General features: G+C 45.0%; 1 protein-coding gene across 3 annotated transcripts in view; it reads right to left on the minus strand.

The window, feature by feature from the left end:
• qtgal (queuosine-tRNA galactosyltransferase) overlaps positions 1 to 20,685 on the minus strand; it is a 315,686-nt gene that overhangs the window by 257,487 nt on the left and 37,514 nt on the right. The window lies entirely within an intron of this gene.

Below are 20,685 nucleotides of genomic sequence, written 5' to 3' on the forward strand. Positions count from 1 at the left end.
CTCAGAGGCTGACTGAAGCATCCAGATGAAATGTGAAGGAGGCAGAGTGGAAAAAGCTGGCAGAAACAAAAAAAAACCCAATCAGCCACTGCAAGCAGGCCTTGCGTGGAATTCCCACCAAGTTCTTCCAGACTGGAGGATCTGGAAAGGGGAAAGCCAGCAACCTCTGGGCAGGTATGTCCTCTCACACTCTCTCAAGTCTGTCTGACTTGCAATTTTACACAAGTTCCTTCTCGGAGCACCTGTCAACAGGTTGGCTGACAGGTGGTAGCAAGTCACGGAAGATCACAGGGAAGTAGATGGCGGGTGGAGTGGGGAAGGAGCAGGCCTCAGGCTGAGTGGTGCTGGCAGGTCACGGCAGTGAGGAGAGACTGCGGTGAGCTGAAGGCTTGCAGGAGGGAAGAGTGCAATGACTCCTGTTCCTCCTGGCTCACACGCAGTGCTATAAAAAGCACTTACCACACCTGCAGGCAGCTGCTGCTGTCTCTATTTCGCTGCTGGTTTTCCAGACTTCTGCAAAGCCTGGCCTGCTGCTATTAAGTTGAAATCAGGCTCTGTGGGAGGCTGATTAAAATATCATCCTGAAGTGCTCCTTTCACTATCTGTATCTGATGGGACACAGATACACCACGCAACCAGTCACGGTTCAATTGCAGAAAGCCTGAATTTTTACCCCTCTCCTCTCCCCCATGGGGCAAGGGGCAGTGTTCTCTCTAACTTCTGTTTGCTGTGCACAATTGCACTGAGCAGTTCCTTCAGGATTGATGCACAGCTGCACATACATAGAAACATTCCAGCCTACTCCACCATTTATTTTGATCATAGTAAGAAGTCTCACAATACCAGGTTGAAGTCCAACAGGTTTATCTGGAATCACGAGCTTTCGGAGCGCTGCTCCTTCATCAGGTCACTCACCCGATGAAGCAGCAGCGCTCCGAAAGCTTGTGATTCCAAATAGAGCTGTTGGACTTTAACCTGGTGTTGTGAGACTTCTTATTGTGCCCACCCCAGTCCAACGCCGGCATCGCCACATCATATTTTGATCATGGCTGATCAACAAATTCAATATCCTGATCCCCCCTTCCCCCCATATCCCTTGATCCCTTTAGCCCCAAGAGCTAGATCTAATTTCTTCTTGAAATCATACAATGTTTTGACCTCAACTACTTTCTGTGGCAGTGAATTCCACAGATTCACCACTCACTGGGTAAAGAAGTTTCTCCTCAGCTCAGTTCTAAAAGGTTTACCCCTTATCCTCAAACTATGACCCCTTGTTCTGGAATCCCCCACCATTGGGAACATTCATTCTGAATCTACCCTGTCTAATCCTGTTCGAATTTTATAAGTATCTATGAGATCCCCTCTCACTCTTATAATCTCCAATGAATACAATCCTAACCGACTTGGTCTCTCCTCATATGACAGACCTGCCATCCCAGAAATCAGCCTGGTCATCCTTCACTGTACTCCCTCTATAGCAAGGACATCCATGCACATGCCCATGTGACCATGCACCAGTGCTTGGAGGGAAAACGTCTGGAGGAGGCTGGGCTGGTATCGATCCCTTTTCTCCTCACTTCAAACAAAAAGGGCTGTGTGACATTGCATTGAACCCTCCTGCTCTTTCCTCTCTTGCTTCATATACCCTCTTATTTGTTGGTTGCATGGCCTTTAGTTCCGTTGTTCCCTTATTCTACTTACAAGTGTGTCATCCTTCTCCATTGTCTCTGGAACAATTTTCCTGAATGCCCAAGTTAGAGTAGAAAAAGAGAATCAATTGCCTCGGGTAGGAGGGAATCCAGAACCAGAGAATTTCATCCTAAAACTGAAGCATTCAGGAGTCAAATCTGGATGTACTTTTTCCCCCACACAAGGGTTAGTAGATCTCTCTGCCCAAAAGCATGTGGATGCTGGGTCAAAAGTTTCAAGACTGAGATTGAGAGAATTTTGTTAGTGTAAATGATCAAAGGACACAGGTCAAAGGTCGGTAAATAGGGTCGAGTTCCAGATCAGCCATGATCTAGCAGAATGACAAGACAAGCTCAAAGGCCCGAGTGACCTACTCCAGTTCCTGAAAGCGCACATCTTAAAGGTTAAGAGCCTTGCTGGATCATTAACCTGTTTCTTTTCTCAGGGAGCCATTAGTTTTTGGAATTCTCTTCTACAAAGAACAGTGGAGGCTGATGATGGATCCCAAGCCAGATGGGGAAGTATGAAACTGGACATGAATCCTTTTCCAGATAGCCGTTTTATTTGCAAAATGCAGCAGTACGTATGTCTGCCGCCTACCTAGCAACCCAGATGCTCCTAAGTACTTAATTAAACAATGCTCTTCACCAGTGTATCTCAACGATATACAGAAACTAACATACATTAAGATAGGTTTGGTATTGAATACAGTCAAGGCTGTGTTGGACAGATTTTTGATGTATTATAGAGTCAGGGATATGGGCAGGGAGGGATGGGGTTAGGCAGAAAAGTGGTGTTAAGGGCTAATTAGATTAGCCACTGAATAGCAGAGCAGACCCAATGGGCTGCATGACCTACTCCTCTTCCTTAAGATCTTATGAGATTCAACATCAAGGCTGCACTTGCATTCTAACAGACTCAGTGTTCAGCTGAAGATCACACGCTTCAAAACAGTTACCACCCTCCGAAGTTATTTTCCAGTAATTTAACCTTCTGTTTTTATAAACAAAATCAAATTATAAAAGTGATTTTTCTGCTCTCCCCCGTGATCTTATTTATTATCTTAGCGTTTAAGTAGTAAAGCAAAAGTGGAGCCACGCAGCTTCGAGCTCTTGACCATTCGTAAACAAATCCTACAACATTCTCATCATATTAACTTGCTGGATTCAGCGATGTGGCCTTGGTACTTAATCAAGCAATTTTAACCATGCTGCGTTAGGCTCCTTAGGGGAAGCATCCTGGGGATGCGATTAATCGCTCAACTACCAATCCAGAAACTCAACTAAATGTTCTGGGGATTCCAGAGTCGAATCCTGCCACAGCAGATGGTGGAAATTGAATTAAACAAAAAATATCTGGAATTAAGAATCCACTGCTGACCATGAAACCATTGCTCATTATCGGAAAAACCTATCTGGTTCACTAATGTCCTTTAAGAAAGGAAATCTACCATCCTTACCTGGTCTGGCACATAGACCAGGTATGGATGGCAGATTTGTCGTAAATCAGGATTTATTGATTACATACCACGGGACGGCACAGTAGTTAGCATTGCTGCCTCACAGCGCCAGGGACCCGGGTTCGATTCCTGGTTTGGGTTACTGGCTGTGTGGAGTTTGCACATTCGCCCCGTGACTGCGTGGGTTTCCTCCGAGTGCTCTGGTTTCCTCCCACAGTCTGAAAGACGTGCTAATTAGGTGCATTGGTCACGATAAGTTCTCGCTCAGTTTACCCGAACAGGCACAGGAGTGTGGCAACTAGGGAATTTTTACAGTAACTTCATTGAGCATTAATACAAGTCTACTTGTAACTAATAAATAAACTTTTTAAAAAAAACTTAATACTAGCCTTACTTAGAGGGGGTTTTATAGGTGACCCGAGTATGACTTGTGTGACTCCAGAGCCACAGCAATGGGGTTGACTCTCAACTACCTTCGGGCAACTAGAGGTGGGCAATAAATGATTGCCAGCCAGCGACGCCCATGTCCCACAAATGCATTTTAAAAAATACATAGCTCTAGAATAATTGGTCATTAGAAACTTCAGCACTGGAGTGCTGCTGACAAAATACATTCTGTCAAAGCTTTTCATCCTGCACTCATCAAAACAATCACAAGAATACCAATGTCAGGGAAAACAACAACAACGTTATACATTTTCCAGAATAATTGTTAGTCTTAAAGGATGACTTTACCAAACTCAATGCTTAAAACAGACAAATGCACTGTCTATGCATTTGTAATATGAATTTCATTCTGATGATTTTTGATCAGTGCATAGCTGAAATGCCACATTTAATCATAGTAAATCAGAATTTATTGATCACATACCAGTGTTGCTTTCTGCTGTCTGGGTGCAATTGTACAAAGCTATTTAATTTCCTGTCAGAAAAACCTTGTCTGAATTTCCTTATTGGACTTGGCAGAGTAAAAAGCACTCTATGAATTTGCCGGTTGTTAGCTGGCCCTGTCTACTGATTTTTAATTTTAAAAAAATAGGACCTTTCCCCCTTCGGCAAAATAGCTCCTTATGGAGAATTTCACTACACTTACAGGCTGTGTTGCTACTTATGTACAACAGTCTCTTTTTATAACATACTCTTTGATATGCACTGAACTCGGACACATCAAACAATTATATATGGCAAGCTCTGGAGACAGTTCTTAGAAAAAAGACATCCAAGTAAACCAAATCAAAATTGTGGGGGCCTCTAGATCAAATGGACATTTTCTCAGTCAGTTACAAGGCAATTCATTCGTACGATTCTGAGGTTGTAGGCCCACAGAGGTCAAAATCTTTTGTAAATGCCAGTTTGGGCTCAATCCTGCCGGTCAAAGACCCAGCAAATCTTGCCATCCTGCCCTCACCTCTGCCAACTTGCACAGCTGTGTGCGTTTTGTCACCCTGCCCCTATATGGTGCCGTGATTACCACTCCGGCCGTGGTGACAGTCAGACAGACTGAAATGCATTAGTCACTGCATGAGGTAAATAGTGTACGGTTCAGTCTGTTCTCACTAAATCACTGGAGTTTGACATCCACGTTTGTTTTTGCTGCTGTGGGAGTTGTCTTTTGACTGTTACTTACTCCACGTTTGTTTTTGCTGCCGTGGGAGTTGTCTTTTGACTGTTAACTTACTCACTATTTACTATGGTAGCACATCCAATGGATCAGCAAACTACAAAGCAAAAGGAATGCCGAGCCCCATTGCCAAATCGAGAGGGGATCTGAATCTGTCAAACATCGTACGCTGGACAAGCCACACCATAGGGCCACGTTGCCTTGATGTTCATGGCACCTGTGAACAGGCTAAACATACAAGGTCTGGAGGTGGTGGAAAAAGAACAATTAGTCTGAGCGTTTGAGGCAGGCGAGCCAAACCCCGACTCCTGAACCGCGACAGAAGTAAAATGCAACAGGACCTCATAAAGGTACACGAAGGTACAAGGCACTGAGGTTAACCACACTATAGGCCAAAGACACAAGCTCAGATCGGTAAAGATCAAGACCAAGATGAGGAAGTATTTCTTGATGCAATGATTTGATTGAAACTGAATGTTCATCTGACAACAAAAACCAAGTCTTTCGCACCAGTGGTTAGCATCGCTGCCTCGCAGCGCCGGGGACCCGGCTTCGATTTTGGCCTTGGGTCACTGTCAGTGTGGAGACTGTATGTTCTCCCCATGTCTGCGTGGGTTTCCTCCAGTTTCCTCCCACAGTCCAAAGATGTGCGGGTTAGGTGGATTGGCCATGCTAAATTGTCCCTTAGTGTCAGGGGGATTAGCAGGGTAAATACGTGGGGCAACTTTCAAGGAGTATCTTGACAGACGCGGGTGGCGAAGAGAGAGATAGAAACTGGGTACGGGCAATAAGTAGTGGGTCTAAATAAGGATTTGGAATCGGCGCAGGCTTGGTCGACCGAATGGCCAGTTCCTGTGCTGTATTGTTATTTGTACGGGGATGGGGCCTGGGTGGGATTGTTGGTGCATGCTCGTTGGGCTGAATGGCCTCCTTCTGCACTGTAAGGATGTTACGATTTAAGAAGGCAGTTAGGTGCTGCACTGGGGAAATGCTAAGTTCTGTGGAAGGATGAGCTACATTGATGAATAAGTAGCCTTCTCATGCTGGCGATCTGAGAGATTGTTGGTGAATATGGTTCTGTTTAATCGGGTAAAAGAAATGCTTCTCTTGCAGTAAGCTGTTTTCTGAACCTGTGGTGGAGGAAATGAATCCCAGAAAGAACCCCAAATTCATTGCAACACAGAAGGTGGCCACTTGACCCATCAAATCCACGCTGGCACTCTCTATACAGCAACCCAGTCAGTCCCATTCCACTACTCTAGTAGCCCCCGTTGCCCTGCAAGCTTATTTCCCTCAAATATCCAATTATTGTTTCTGCTTCCACCACCCTCATGGGCAGAGTGTCCCAAGATATTATCACCTGCTGAGTAAAAAAGGTGCCTCCTCCTATCCCCCCTGCATCTCTTCCATGGGCAGCACAGTGGTTAGCACTGCTGCCTCATAGAGCCCGGGGCCCGGGTTCGATTCACAGCTTGGGTCACTGTCCGTGCGGAGTTTGCACATTCTCCCCGTGTCTGTGTGGGTTTCCTCTGGGTGCTCCGGTGTCCTCCCACAGTCCGAAAGACGTGTTGGTTAGATGCATTGGCCACGTTAAATTCTCCCTCCGAACAGGCACCGGAGTGTGGCGACTAGGGGATTTTCACAGTAACTTCATTGTAGTGTTAATTTAAGCCTTACCGTGACGCCAGTAAATAAACTTTAATTTTTTCTCTAAAACTTTCAATATCCCTTGGCCCTTGTACAATTTTGCTAATGGAAACAGCTTTTCTTTGCCTATCTTGTCTCATCATAATCGGGTACACCTCTATCAAATTGGAATCCAAGGAGAACAAAACACATTAATTGCAGGCAGAGTAAAGAGCTACAGCACATATCAGAGGATTGTAGTCAACAGCAGGAACGCAGGGAAATGGCAAAGGGAGATTGATTGAAGGCAATTGGTGATCTGAGTGAATTTGTTTTTAATAATTCACCAAAATAGGAAAATCATACTCGCTGCTGCTGAACTGGCGAGGATGTTAAACTCACACTTCAGCAAAGTACATCCCTTTTCTCTCGTTCCAGGACAAATTCAAATAAAGAGCCAAAGGACCCAGTATTTTGGGCCACTGAAAGCGCTCGGTGGGAGTGTAAAGGGTGTATGAGGGAGGAAACTTGGATTCTGTTAAGTCTCCCTTCCCCCACTTCTGGAAAAGTTCAAAAATGCCTGTGGGAGCAGATTGCCTGCCAGAACACTCCTTCCAACTCACCCCAGTGCCAATACAAAGAACAAAGAAAAGTACAGCACAGGAACAGGCCCTTCAGCCCTCCAAGCCCATGCCAATCATGAGGCCCTAACTAAACTAAAAGAAATCTTCTGCCCTTACTCGGTCCGTATCCCTCTATTCCGTCCCTATTCATGTACCCATCTAGATGCCTCTTTAAAATGTTGCTAATGTGCCTGCTTCCACCACCTCCTCTGGCAGCGTGTTCCAGGCACCTACCACTCTCTGCATGAAAACCTTCCCCCGCACATCTCCCTTAAACTTTCCCCCTCTCACCTTGAGCCCATGCCCCCTTGTAATTGACAATTACATCCTGGGGAAAAAGCCTCTGACTATCCACCCTGTCTATGCCTCTCATAATTTTGTAGACCTCTATTGAGTCTTCTCTCAGCCTCCATCAATTTCAGAACAGGAGAGGTTGGCTGGCACCATGAAGCCAGTCACTAGTAATGGGTTTGTTCAGGTCCCTCCTGCAGTGTGTATCTGCATGTCACTGGACTGGAAATGGTTTGATTCCAAGATTCTAGGCCACCCCTGCAAAGGTGGACATCTTGGGAACATCAGAACTGACCCCATCCCCTGGATTTGTAATGGGGCCGAAACTGATAGCCAAGTTCCGCACACATGAGGACAGCCTAAACCGGGATGTTGGATTTATGTCACATTATCAGTAACCCCCACAGCTTTTCCCCTGGTCTTGTAGAATCTCACTAGCTGTTCTGTCTGGAGACAATACACATCTCTTTAACCTGTGTTTAATGCTCCCTCCACCCACATTGTCTGTACCTTTAAGATCTGGCTGGCCGTAGGGATTCGCATTCTAATCAGTATTCTGTAACTTGATTTTTTTGTGTCTCTGTGCACTGTTTGAGAGCACATTTCCACTCCATTGGACGAAGGAGCAGCGCTCCGAAAGCTTATGGTATTTGCTACCAAATAAACCTGTTGGACTTTAACCTGGTGTTGTGAGACTTCTTACTTTGTAATGGGGGCCAAGGTCAAGGGAAAACTTAACCACTGGAAGCTTTCCCCCCCAACATACATTCGCTCTGGCAGTGAATTGAGCCTTGAGGAATTTCAAGCCCAAAACTCTTAAGGAATTTATTTTGGGCATAAAATATCCATTGAGAATTAGGCTGTCACAACTCACTTCAATCACCACCACCAGGAAAGGGAGCTCTGTAGACCCTCTGTCAAGTCGAAATACAAAGGTGAAAGGTTCATTAGATCTGAATGCAGGCGAACAGTGCCACTTGAAGACGACCACCAACACATTCTCTGCAGGCTATTTATTATCTGTACATCCCAGCGTTCAGAGGATGCTGGCAGGACATGGGCTGACTGCTTTCATAGTCGCCTCGACTGGTTCTTTTCCCTTTTCAATAATGATTAATTAAATAAATATGCGCCCTGCTCGCAGATCTCTTACTCATATTCCCCTGCTAATTTACCCAGTATTTTTTTTTTTGCCTAACTTGTACACAAAGCCAATCTTGTGTGGGCAGCAGGCTTCATGCAGAACAAAAGCTAAACATAATTTGAAACACATTGCAAATCATCAGAGGTCAGCTTGCGCTGAACGCAGGCATGTTATATTCATACATTATTTTCCCTGTAAAAAGAAAGAATCTCAAACCACATGTGCCAGATTAAACAGATAGTGGTCTCTGCGACAGCTTTGTACATTGATGCCTTTGTCTGAGTGCGTTGGTGCTCATTTAAAGACTGGAGAAAAGTCAAGGGTTCGAAAAAGATCACTTACTACTGTGCTTACATTAAGTGACACAGCAGAAACACACACTATGAGGCTTAGAAACGTGCATTGCTGGCATGAACAGGTTAGCATGTGGATGGACAGAATGGTGGCCAGGTCCTTGGGAGCAGGATGTTGATAGCTGCTCAGCCAAGTAGCAGTTGCAATGCCTTAGCTTTCTTTTTCTGTCCTGCTAACTCTATTTGCACCCCACCACAACTCTTGAACCCGACCCATGTCTCGTCTATACTCGGTCCCTTGGTAACATCATTGGAAAACCTATCAGTTTCCACCCTACACACCAACGAGATCCAATGCTCCATCCACCTCAAGCTGCTTAACTCGCATCAGTACCGGATGGAATTTCTTCAACCCGCATCCAGCACTGGATGGAACTAAGCATTGGGAGCATGAAGACATGTTGGGCCAGAACTTCCTTGCAGTAGCGATTTACCCGCTCTTATAATGGTGAATTGCCCGTCACGCCCGAACTTTCTGATTCAGGTCAGGTAAGACTGAAAGCAGCAAAGCGTGTCCTCGGCTCAGTGGCGAAGTGCCAAAGGAGTGGAGCGAAGGAGGAGATGCTCCTTTTTACGGCAGTGAGTTTAAAGTTCCCATTGAAGGGGAGAAGGTAAGTTTCTGAGGTGAGTGATTGGGATGCGGTAGTCGGGTTGGGGAAGCGGGGTCCTTCAAGTTGGAGGGTGTGGGGTTCCGACATTGTGGTTGGGGGGGGTGGGGGGAGGCAGTTGGATCTCTTGGTGTTTGAGGGCGTGGCGACTGTGCTGTGCAGCACTCGGTCTGGGTGTTCAAAATAATTATTCTGGAGTTAGAAGTGCTTTTTTTCCCTCTAACATTTTCAGAGTAACCGTCAGGATAAAACTGACAGAACCATCCAAAGTTGGTGATTTAAATCTCTTTGTTGGATGGCTCCCAGTGCAGCGCAATTGTCGAGGGAGAAGTTAGCCCTTCTGGACAATTGGTGGGTAAACCCTTACGTGGGAACCTGCAGGAGGGATTCCTCAGCGCATCTTTGGAGTACACCTCTCTGCAAATGGGGAGCCAGGAAGTCCATTGCCTTTGATCCCCACCACAAACTCTGATCCCAAGCTACTGATTCCCATCCCTCTCCCAAGCAACTGCCTGAAACTGAGTCAGACCATTCACACCCTCAGGGTCATAAATGACCCAGGGATAAACTTCCAACCTCATATCTGCCAGACCTGCTGAGTTCACCCAGCATTTTCTGTTCTGATTTCCAGTATCCGCAGTATTTTGCTTTTATTTTTAAAAATATAAGTTGACGCTCTTGACATCAATTGTTGACACGATTACCATGTTGTATCCTCTCCCCAAGTTCAATAACTTCATTGCTAATCACTTGAAGGGTCAAACCTGTTTATTAGAAAATACGCCAGCCCACATTGTGACATGATTTCAGAGACAGATGTATGCTTACATTAGTTACTGTAATGTGTTACAACCATTGCGCAATTTGTTACATTTACAACATGAACTTAATATTGAGTACTGGTTTGGCAAGAAAAGATTGAGTCACTGCCTTATCTCCATACACTGGTGAGCCTTCAGCAGAATCATTGGCAAGCAATGTCTGTTCAGTAAAAACATTACTCTAACAGAGGTTATGAAGAGCTTTGTCTAACTCTTATAATTGTACTCTACAATATACAGTGCAAATATATCAGACCTTAGTCTCTTATCATGCAATGCCGAGATATATAATCTCTCCCTCCCTTCCTCATACTCGGGTCACCTATAAAACCCCCTCTAGCTGAGACTAGTATCGTCTTTTTTAAGTTTATTTATTAGTGCCACAAATAGGCTTAACATGGCAATGAAGTTACTGTAAATATCCCCTAGTCGCCACACTCCGGCGCCTGTTCGGGTGCACGGAGGGAGAATTTAGCATGGCCAATGCACCTAACCAGCTTGTCTTTTGGACTCTGGGAGGAAACCGGAGCACCCGGAGGAAACCCACGCAGACACAGCACAGACAATGACCCAAGCTGGGAATCGAACCCAGGTCCCTGGTGCTGTGAGGCATGATGTGGAGATGCTGGTGTTGGACTGGGTTAAGCACAATAAGAAGTCTCACAACACCAGGTTAAAGTCCAACAGGTCTATTTGGTAGCACAAGCCACAAGCTTTCGGAGCGCTGCTCCTTCATCAGGTGAGTGGGAGTTCTGTTCACAAACAGGGCATATAAAGACACAAACTCAATTTACAAAATAATGGTTGGAATGCGAGTCTTTACAGGCAATCAAGTCTTAAAGGTACAGACAATGTGAGTGGAGAGAGGGTTAAGCACAGGTTAAAGAGATTTGTATTGTCTCCAGCCAGGACAGTTAGTGAGATTTTACAAGCCCAGTGAAGTCGTGGGGGTTACAGATAGTGTGAAATGAATCCAAGATCCCGGTTGAGGGTGTCCTCATGTATGCGGAACTTGGCCATCAGTCTCTACTCAGCGACTCTGTGTTGTCATGTGTCATGAATGCCGCTTTCCCGAAGATCAGAGGCCGAATGTCCGTGACCGCTGAAGTGGTCTTCTCCAGAGCCTTCGGAATCTACTCCAGAGCCTTCAACATGTCATTGATGAAGATGAACATCTCGCCAAGGCCATCCTCATACCCCCACTTCTTGCCTTCAAACAACCGCACAACCTCAAACAGACCATTGTCCGCAGCAAACTACCCAGCCTTCAGGAGAACAGTGACCACGACACCACACAACCCTGCCACAGCAACCTCTGCAAGACGTGCCAGATCATCGACACAGATGCCATCATCTCACGTGAGAACACCATCCACCAGGTACACGGTACATACACTTGCAACTCGGCCAACGTTGTCTACCTGATACGCTGCAGGAAAGGATGTCCCGAGGCATGGTACATTGGGGAGACCATGCAGACGCTACGACAACGATGAATGAACACCGCTCGACAATCACCAGGCAAGACTGTTCTCTTCCTGTTGGGGAGCACTTCAGCGGTCACGGGCATTCGGCCTCTGATTCGACATTCGCCAAGGCGGCCTTCACGACACACGACAACGCTGAGCAGAGACTGATAGCCAAGTTCCGCACACGAGGACGGCCTCAACCGGGATCTTGGGTTCATGTCACACTATCTGTAACCCCACGACTTGCCTGGGCTTGCAAAATCTCACTAACTGTCCTGTCTGGAGACGATGCACATCTCTTTAACCTGTGCTTAACCCTCTCTCCACTCACATTGTCTGTACCTTTAAGACTTGATTACCTGTAAAGACTAGCATTCCAACCATTATTTTGTAAATTGAGTTTGTGTCTTTATATGCCCTGTTTGTGAACAGAACTCCCACTCACCTGATGAAGGGGCAGCGCTCCGAAAGCTTGTGGCTTGTGCTATCAAATAAACCTGTTGGACTTTAACCTGGTGTTGAGAGGCTTCTTATTGTGCTGTGAGGCAGCAGTGCTAACCACTGTGCCGCCCTGCTCCTTTTGGAGAATATTTCATCTCCATTCAGTGGAATAGGCTTTGCTAGAATCAATCAAGCGATATTTGTCAATTATACCAACAGGATTACATTCTGATGCCAGAAATTGACTAGATTGAGAATCGCTGTGCACTTTACGTAAAGCTTGTGATTTACAAAGACACCAATTAATTTATGAACACATTTGGGCCAACTTTAACTTGCTTCTGCACCTAGGGGTAAACAGGATGCTGGAAACTGAAAACAGCCCTGGGTCACTTACGCTGACACTCCACCCCCCGGCCTCTTGAGCAGGATCATGAGATGGGCAGTCAAGTGCTTGCATGTTTCAAACAGGATGACAGTGAGCAATACGTCTGCATAAAGGGGTCGCTAAGTGACCCGACACCATTTTCAGTCCACTGACACCCCGTTTCAGATAGGCAGACATGTATAATATGCAATCAGAGGTGCTATGACATACACAAGATCCTGACTGTAAATTTGAGGTACAGTATGCTTTGTGAACGCAATTGTCTACACAATTCTACCAAGTGGCGAGTGACTGAACCAATTCTTCTTGAAACAACGGCTTAAGGTCACTCAACGGCCAAGAAAATCATAGAATCATAGAAACCCTACAGTGCAGAAAGAGGCCATTTGGCCCATCGAGTCTGCACCGACCACAATCCCACCCAGGCCCTACCCCCATATCCCTACATATTTACCGGCTAATCCCTCTAACCTACGCATCTTAGAATCTAAGGGGCAATTTTTAGCATAGCCAACCAACCTAACCCGCACATCTTTGGACTGTGGGAGGAAACCGGAGCACCCGGAGGAAACCCATGCAAACACGAGGAGAATGTGCAAACTCCACACAGACAGTGGCCCAAGCTGGAATCAAACCTAGGTCCCTGGAGCTGTGAAGCAGCAGTGCTAACCACTGTGCTACCGTGCCGCTTTGTTGGATTTCATTTGGCAGGAGCCCAGAAATAAAAGTCCTGCCCAAGGGCTCCCGGAATCCTCCTGCCACCTCCCCCACTCCCTACCATGCTAATTACTTGAAACGGTTGCCAACTCAAACTCATCCCTTTCCAGGTTTGAGCTCCTTTGCTGTCTATGGCCCTCAGTTATTTTGGCAATCAATAGGATTCTAACCCACGTTGTACAACCTCCGAACTACCACTTCACAAATCGTATCAGCTAATTCTTATTCTTGGTGGTAATCCGGACCATGGCCAGGGCAAAAAGCAAAACTGTGTTCAGTCACCACGCTTACCCCTTGGTGCAGAAGCCTAGCATGGTGACTGACACCACCTGACCAGAGTGTTCCTCCTTTTGTTTACAGAATGCTTCTAAACTGAAGAAAAATATTTTGCGTTAAAAAAAGCACAGACTAACATCCCGAGACTTAAACTAACCATTGAGCTATGAAAAGTCATTCCATTGCCATCTTTTTGAGATACAAAAATAAGATGTCTGCTAAATATATTCTGGATGCCCTGAAGATACAAATAATCGCACTCACTATCTATTACAAGCAGAGCTGAATGGGCAGACGTGGAGCTAGTTTCCCCTGGTGCGGGAATCCAAAACATGGGGCATAGTCTCAAGTTAAGAGGCTGATCATTGAGGATGAGGTGAAATTTCTTCACTCGAAGGGGTTGTGAACCTTTGAAAGTCTCTGTCCTAGAGGATTATGGCTGCTCCATAATTTAATATACTTAAGACAGATTTGGGCAGGTTTTTGGTCTCTCAGGTAATCAAGGGGTATGAAGAGTGGGTGGAAAAAGAGAGTTGAAGCTGAAGATCACTCATGATCACACTGAATGGTGGAACAGACTTGAGGCCACTTGGCCTATGTATCTTCTAAATAACCCTACACAACATTGACAGCAGTAACAGGAGTTCAAGGAAAGGTCCCATTGGAACATCGTCACCACATTTTAGAGATCTGGGACAGAATTTTCTCGGAAAGTTGCCTCAGAAGAAAGCCCCATGCAAGGACAAAGACAGGGATCAGAGAGATGTCCTAGAATTCAGGTTAAGCGAAATGATCAGAACAATAGGCTACAAGTTAAAGAGAGAGCTGTGAAGAGTAGACCTGAAGTGACACGGATCAAGAGAAGCCCCAAAAACCTGAAGATGCAACCAAAGGAATTGACTCCTTGCCGCGGACCTGTTGGATTGGCGATGTTCTGCTTGGTACGATCAAAGATCTGAAATTGTGCTTCGAAGCTGAGGCTTCCGTGTATTTGGGAGATCCAGGGAAAAGGAATCTTGGAAGGTGAGATTGAAGATGAGGAATCTAAGGTGGATCCTTGTTGAAGCTGTCCAAGTGGGAGGTACATTTGAAGGGAATTCCAAGGCAAGCTATTTAAATGAGGAGATTGGAAACCCTTGTGAGAAAAACAAAGTTTCCATGAGACTGCTTGGCTTACAGTGTGACAAAAGTTTGGGTGGGTTGTTGAGAAATCCATGGAATCTACTTTGGCCTCATCTGCCATGTATTTTGGAGTGTGGTGTTGTTGACCAGTTCACCTGTTAATTCAGATATACCTCATACTTAGCCTGAAGGTTAGAATATAAGACAGTTATTGCAAATTGCCTGTCTGTCTGGATTTGTGTGTCCATAATGATGTGCTGGGATAAAGGAGTAGTGCGGTTGGAATCATTTTCTTGGGCTGGTATTGAGATCTTACCAACCTTTTTGATTTTGTAATATAGTTCATTTTCTTGCTTAATAAATGTTTTATTCTGTGTGTTAAAAGTTCATCAGCAGGCTCCTGTGAATTTGTTCCATGGTTTCTAAAACAAATACAAAATTAGGATCGATCAAGCCTGCTTCCATCCTGGGATTTGCTTTGTCTAGTATCAACATAGCTGGGATCGTAACAAGTCATCTGTAAAAGCTCAAAGATTTTCCTATTGGTTGTTCTCTCACTATTGCCACAGGCCCTTATGTCTCGGTCAGCTGAGTCAGTAACGGTGCTAGTGAGCCACTACTGATGAAGTCACCCAGCCAGAATACATTCCATATCCTTGCCATCTCTTCCAAGTCGTATTCAACATGGATCAGCACTGGTTCATCTGCTGAGGGAGCACAGCAAGTTGTACTCAGCAGTAGATTTCCTTGCCCATTTTTGACCTTATGCTGCAAGACTCCATGGGGTCGGGAGTTGATGTAAAGCACTCCCAGGGTCACTCCCTCCTCAGTGTATAGCAGCGTCCTGCTATCTCTGCTGAGTCATTCCCCTAGTGGGACAAAACCAAACCAAAATGCAGACAAAGTAGCTTAAAGTAATTTAAATGTCAAAACAGCTGCTGAAATGGGAAAAAGATGTATGTGCAGGCTCTTTAAGAGCTGTCCAATTAACCCCACTCCTCTGTTGTCTTCCCTAAGCGGCACGGTGGCACAGTGGTTAGCAGTGCTGCCTCACAGCGCCAGGGACACGGGTTCAATTCCCAGCTTGGGTTACTGCTTGTGCAGAGTCTATACGTTCTTCCCGTGTCTGCGTGGCTTTCTTCCGGGTGCTCCAGTTTCCTCCCACAAGTTCGAAAGACATGTTGGTTAGCTGCATTGTTTAAGTTTATTTATTAGTGTCACAAGTAGGCTTAAATTAACACTGCAAGGGAGCTACTTTGGGCCATGCTAAATTCTCCCTCAGTGTGCCCGAACAGGCGCTGGAGTGTGGCGATTAGGGGATTTTCACATTGCAGTTAACGGAAGCCTACTTGTGACTAATAAACAAACTTTATTATGCCTGGCAAGTGTTCATCCGATTCCCTTTTGAAAATTATTATTGAATCGGTTTCCATCACATTTTCAGGGAATGTATTCTGGATCACATAAAATCACAGCAGGAAACAATTCTGCTCATTTTGGGTCAGTGAATTCTGCAGTGGAATTCAAGTACTCTGATTAGCACAGAGCTGAACTAATATGAGCAACCTTCAGTCAACATACATCTTTATATGTACAAAAAGAAAGTTATTCTTGGGACATGGTTGATGTGGGAAGGGCCACATTTATTGCTCATCCCTAAAATGGCAGTGATGGGCTGACTTCCTGAACAGCTGTAACTTGCTGACTACAGAACTGCTTGGCCATCTTCAAGGCTAATAAAGCCAAGTAATACACAGAGCATTTATTCAGAGATTGTGTAACCTTTCAAATCAAATTGGAGCTATACTGGCCCATAAAATCTAAAAATAATATACTACCCAATTAAAATGTTCTCAGTGATGTATTTTGTTTTAACGAGCGTGCTTTTTTCTGATGTCCGCAGCAATGGAAAGTATCTTAAAGTACTTTGCATTAAACTGTATGAAACAAAATTAGAATTTAAACAGCGTCACTCGAACCCAAAAACCAAATGGTCGCTCCACAACAAGGTCGATTAGAAACCGTATGGGAAAGTTGCCATAGTCCCAGATAACCATAGGCTGCTCTGGAGCTGACTGGTGGTGATTTAACCTGAGGATCGACACACCTCAGGCTAGGGGCAAGGTTGAGAAGACAGGGCCTTTGTCAATAACCTTAGGTGGTAGGGGAATTGAACCCACATAGTTAGCCATCCAGCAGACTGAGCTAACTGACCCCAAGAGAGCAGATGGAGGAAGGGACTAAAGGTATGATTGTAAAATTTGCTGACAACACAAAGATAGATAGGAAAGAAAATCGTAGAGAGAATAAGGCGGCTATTAGGGGACACACATAGGTTGTGAGTGGGCAAAGATCTGGCAATTGGAGTGTAATGTGGGAAATGTGAAATGGCCTATTTTGGCAAGGAAAATAAAGAATAAACTTATCTAAATGATGAGATTGCAGAGCTCCGGGAAGCAGAGGGATCTGGGTGTCCTCATGCATGAATCACAAAAGGTTAGTACACAGGTACAGCAAGTGATTAGGAAAGCTCACAGAATGTTACCATTTATTGTGAGGAGAATTGATTACACAAGTAGGGAAGTTATGCTTCAGTAATATAGGGCACGTCTGGAGTACTGTGCACAATATTGCTCTCCTTATGTAAGGAAAGATGTAAATGTGTTAGCAGCTCAGAGAAGGTTTGCTAGACTAATACCTGGAATGGATGGGTTGTCTCATGAGGAAAGATTGGACAGGCTAGGCTCGTATTCACTGCAGCTTAGAAGAATAAGAGACTGAAACCTTTAAGATCTTGAGGAGTCTCGGCAGGTTGGACATGGAGAGGGTGTTTCCTCTTGTCCGAGAATCTAGAACTAGGGGTCACTGTTTAAAAATAAAGGGTCGTTCATTTAAGACAGAAAGTAGGAGAACTTTTTTTCTGAGAATTGAGTGTCTTTGGAACTCTCTTCCGCAAAAGATGGTGGAAGCAGAGTCTTTGAACATTTTTAAGGCAGGGCTAGATAGACTTGATTAGCGGGGAAGGAATTGCTACAGTGTAGAAGGAGACCATTCGGCCCATCGAGTCTGCACCGACCACAATTCCACCCTATCCCTGTAGCTCCATATATTTACCCTGTGAGTACCATGACACTAAGGGGCAATTCAGCATGACCAATCGACCTAATCCACACATCTTTGGACAGTGGGAGGAAACCGGAGCACCCGGAGAAAACCCACGCAGACACAGGGAGAATATGCAGACGCCACACAGACAGTGACCCAAGCTGGGAATCGGACCTGGGACCCTGGTGCTGTGAGGCAGCAGTGTGAACCACTGTGCCAGGGTTATTGGGGTGGGCAGGAAGGTTGCCATTAGAGCAGCCATGACCTTATTGAATGACGGAGCAGGCTTGAAGGGCCGAGTGGACGACCCCTGCTCTTAGTTTGTATATTCGCATAAACAGAATAATCTGGAAATACTCAGCAGGTCAGGCAGCATCTGTGGAGAGAGAAACAAGAGTCAGTGCTTCAGGTCTGTGAAAGTCTGATTCACAGACGAGGCAACAGAAATGGGATGAAGCGACCAACCTTCCCAGATTCAACCATAAATCTGTGGGAGAGTGCCAAGTAGATTAGAAACATAACACTGACCTAACCTGACCCCACAGCATGACTGGAGAGAAACCAGGAGCAATGGAGTAAATTGAAAGGGAACCAGAGCTGTATAAAACAATGCAATTCAAATCAATCCAGTGGCTAGAAAAGACTGGAGGATGAAAGGCAATGAACTGAAAAAAAGATATAGGATAATTGCAAAAAAAGGGCTAGTTTAGAAAAATAGAAAGTAAAACGTAGCATAATAACATGAATATACTTTCAATAATTATATCTGTTATCCTTTTTATTCTTTCATGGGATGTATTTAAGGCTGTATTGACTGCTTTTATCAAGATAATAATGCAATATGGTACAACGTGATAAAAATAAATGCTGGACCAGATTTTATTGCCCATCCTTAGGTTTTCTCGACCATTTGTTAAAGAGTCAACCACATTGCTGTGGCTCTGGAGTCACATGTAGGCCAGACCAGGTAAGGACGGCAGATTTCCTTCCCTAAAGGACATTAGTGAACCAGACGGGCTTTTACGACAATTGACAATCACCATTAGACTTTAAATTCCAGATTTATCATAAAATCCCTATAGTGCAGGAGGCGGCCATTCGGCCCATCGAGTCTGCACCGACCACAATCCCGCCCCGCCCCTATCCCTGTAGCCCCATGTATTTACCCTGTTAGTCCCCCTGACATTAAGGGGCAATTTACCATGGCCAATCAACCTAACCCGCACATCTTTGGACTGTGGGAGGAAACTGGAGCACCCGGAGGAAACCCATGCAGACACGAGAGAACGTGCAAACTCCACACTGAGTGACCCAAGCCGGGAATTGAACCCGGGTCCCTGGCGCTGTGGGGCAGCAGCGCTAACCACTGTGTCACCGTGCCACCCTGATGTATATTGAATTCAAATTTCACCATCTGCCGTGGTGGGATTTGAACCCAGGTCCTCAGAGTATTATCCTGGGTCTGTGGATTACTAATCCAGTGACAATACTACTACACCACCACCTCCCCAATCCCCAAGGTTATGGAAGAAAAAATTTATTTGCACAGAACGTGTGAATGAGAACAAGCAGGTGCCAATATTCGACAAGAGTGTTGGCAAGAATGATCATTCCACACTGGCAAAATATCACATTGTACCATATTGCATTATCATCTTGATTAAAGCAGTCAATACAACCTTATAGATTATGGGCACATGTTCGTTGATTGGATACATTATATGGATACATGGCTTGAAAATATATCATAAGAAGTCTCACAACACCAGGTTAAAGTCCAACAGGTTTATTTAGTAGCACAAGCCACTAGCTTTCGGAGCGCTGCTCCTTCATCAGGTAAGTAGGAGTTCTGTTCACAAACAGGGCATATAAAGACACAAACTCAATTTACAAAATAATGGTTGGAATGCGAGTCTTACCTGTAAAGACTCGCATTCCAACCATTATTTTGTAAATTGAGTTTGTGTCTTTATATGCCGTTTGTGAACAGAACTCCCACTTATTGATGAAGGAGCAGTGCTCCGAAAGCTAGTGGCTTGTGCTACCAAATAAACCTGTTGGACTTTAACCTGGTGTTGTGAAACTTCTTACTGTGTTTACCCCAGTCCAACGCCGGCATCTCCGCATCTTGAAAACATATCCCCATTCCTTCACTGTCACTGGGTCAAAATCCTGGAAATCCCTCCCCAACAGCACTGTGGCTGTACCTACACCACATGGACTGCAGCGGTTCAAGAGACAGCTCACCACCACCTTATCAAGGGCAATTGGGGATGGGCAATAAATTCTGGTCTAGCCAGTGATGCCCACATCCCTTGAATAAATAAAAGAACAAAAAAAATATTCATGGTCCAACACCATAGATGCCACTGTGGTATATTTCATCATAAAAACAGGAACTCAGAACTGATCCGGGGTTCCCCACAATTTCAAAAGAGTGCAGATTATCTATAAATTTGCAGCTTCAGGAGGAAGTTATATTTTTACAAACATACCAACTAGCAGCTGGCGTTAGCCCCTTGAGTCTACTCCACCATTAAGATCATGACTGACCCGATTATAACCTTAACTCCACATTCACCATCCCCCCCTAACCACCATACTCCCACCCCAATAACCTTCCCCTCTTGCTTATCCAGAATCTACCTAGCTGTCTTTAAAATATTTAAAAACTCTGCTTCCACTGCCTTTTGAGGGTGCAAGTTCCAGCAACTCGCAACTCAAGCCCCCTCTAAATAGGCATAGAAAACTGTGGTTGTGGTGTTAGGAGATGCATGTTTGAAATGTTCAACTCTGCAAATAAATATAAATGTAAAGAATGGCTCCAATTCTATCCTTCACCAATAGGGCGTCTGGATTCGAATAATTGCAACAGGCAGTTTGAGTAAACATGGCATTGATGAGAAAATCAAATGCTATTTAAAGGATGACT

Source organism: Mustelus asterias, chromosome 12 (genome assembly GCF_964213995.1).
Source record: "Mustelus asterias chromosome 12, sMusAst1.hap1.1, whole genome shotgun sequence".
In the NCBI taxonomy this organism is placed as follows: domain Eukaryota; kingdom Metazoa; phylum Chordata; class Chondrichthyes; order Carcharhiniformes; family Triakidae; genus Mustelus; species Mustelus asterias.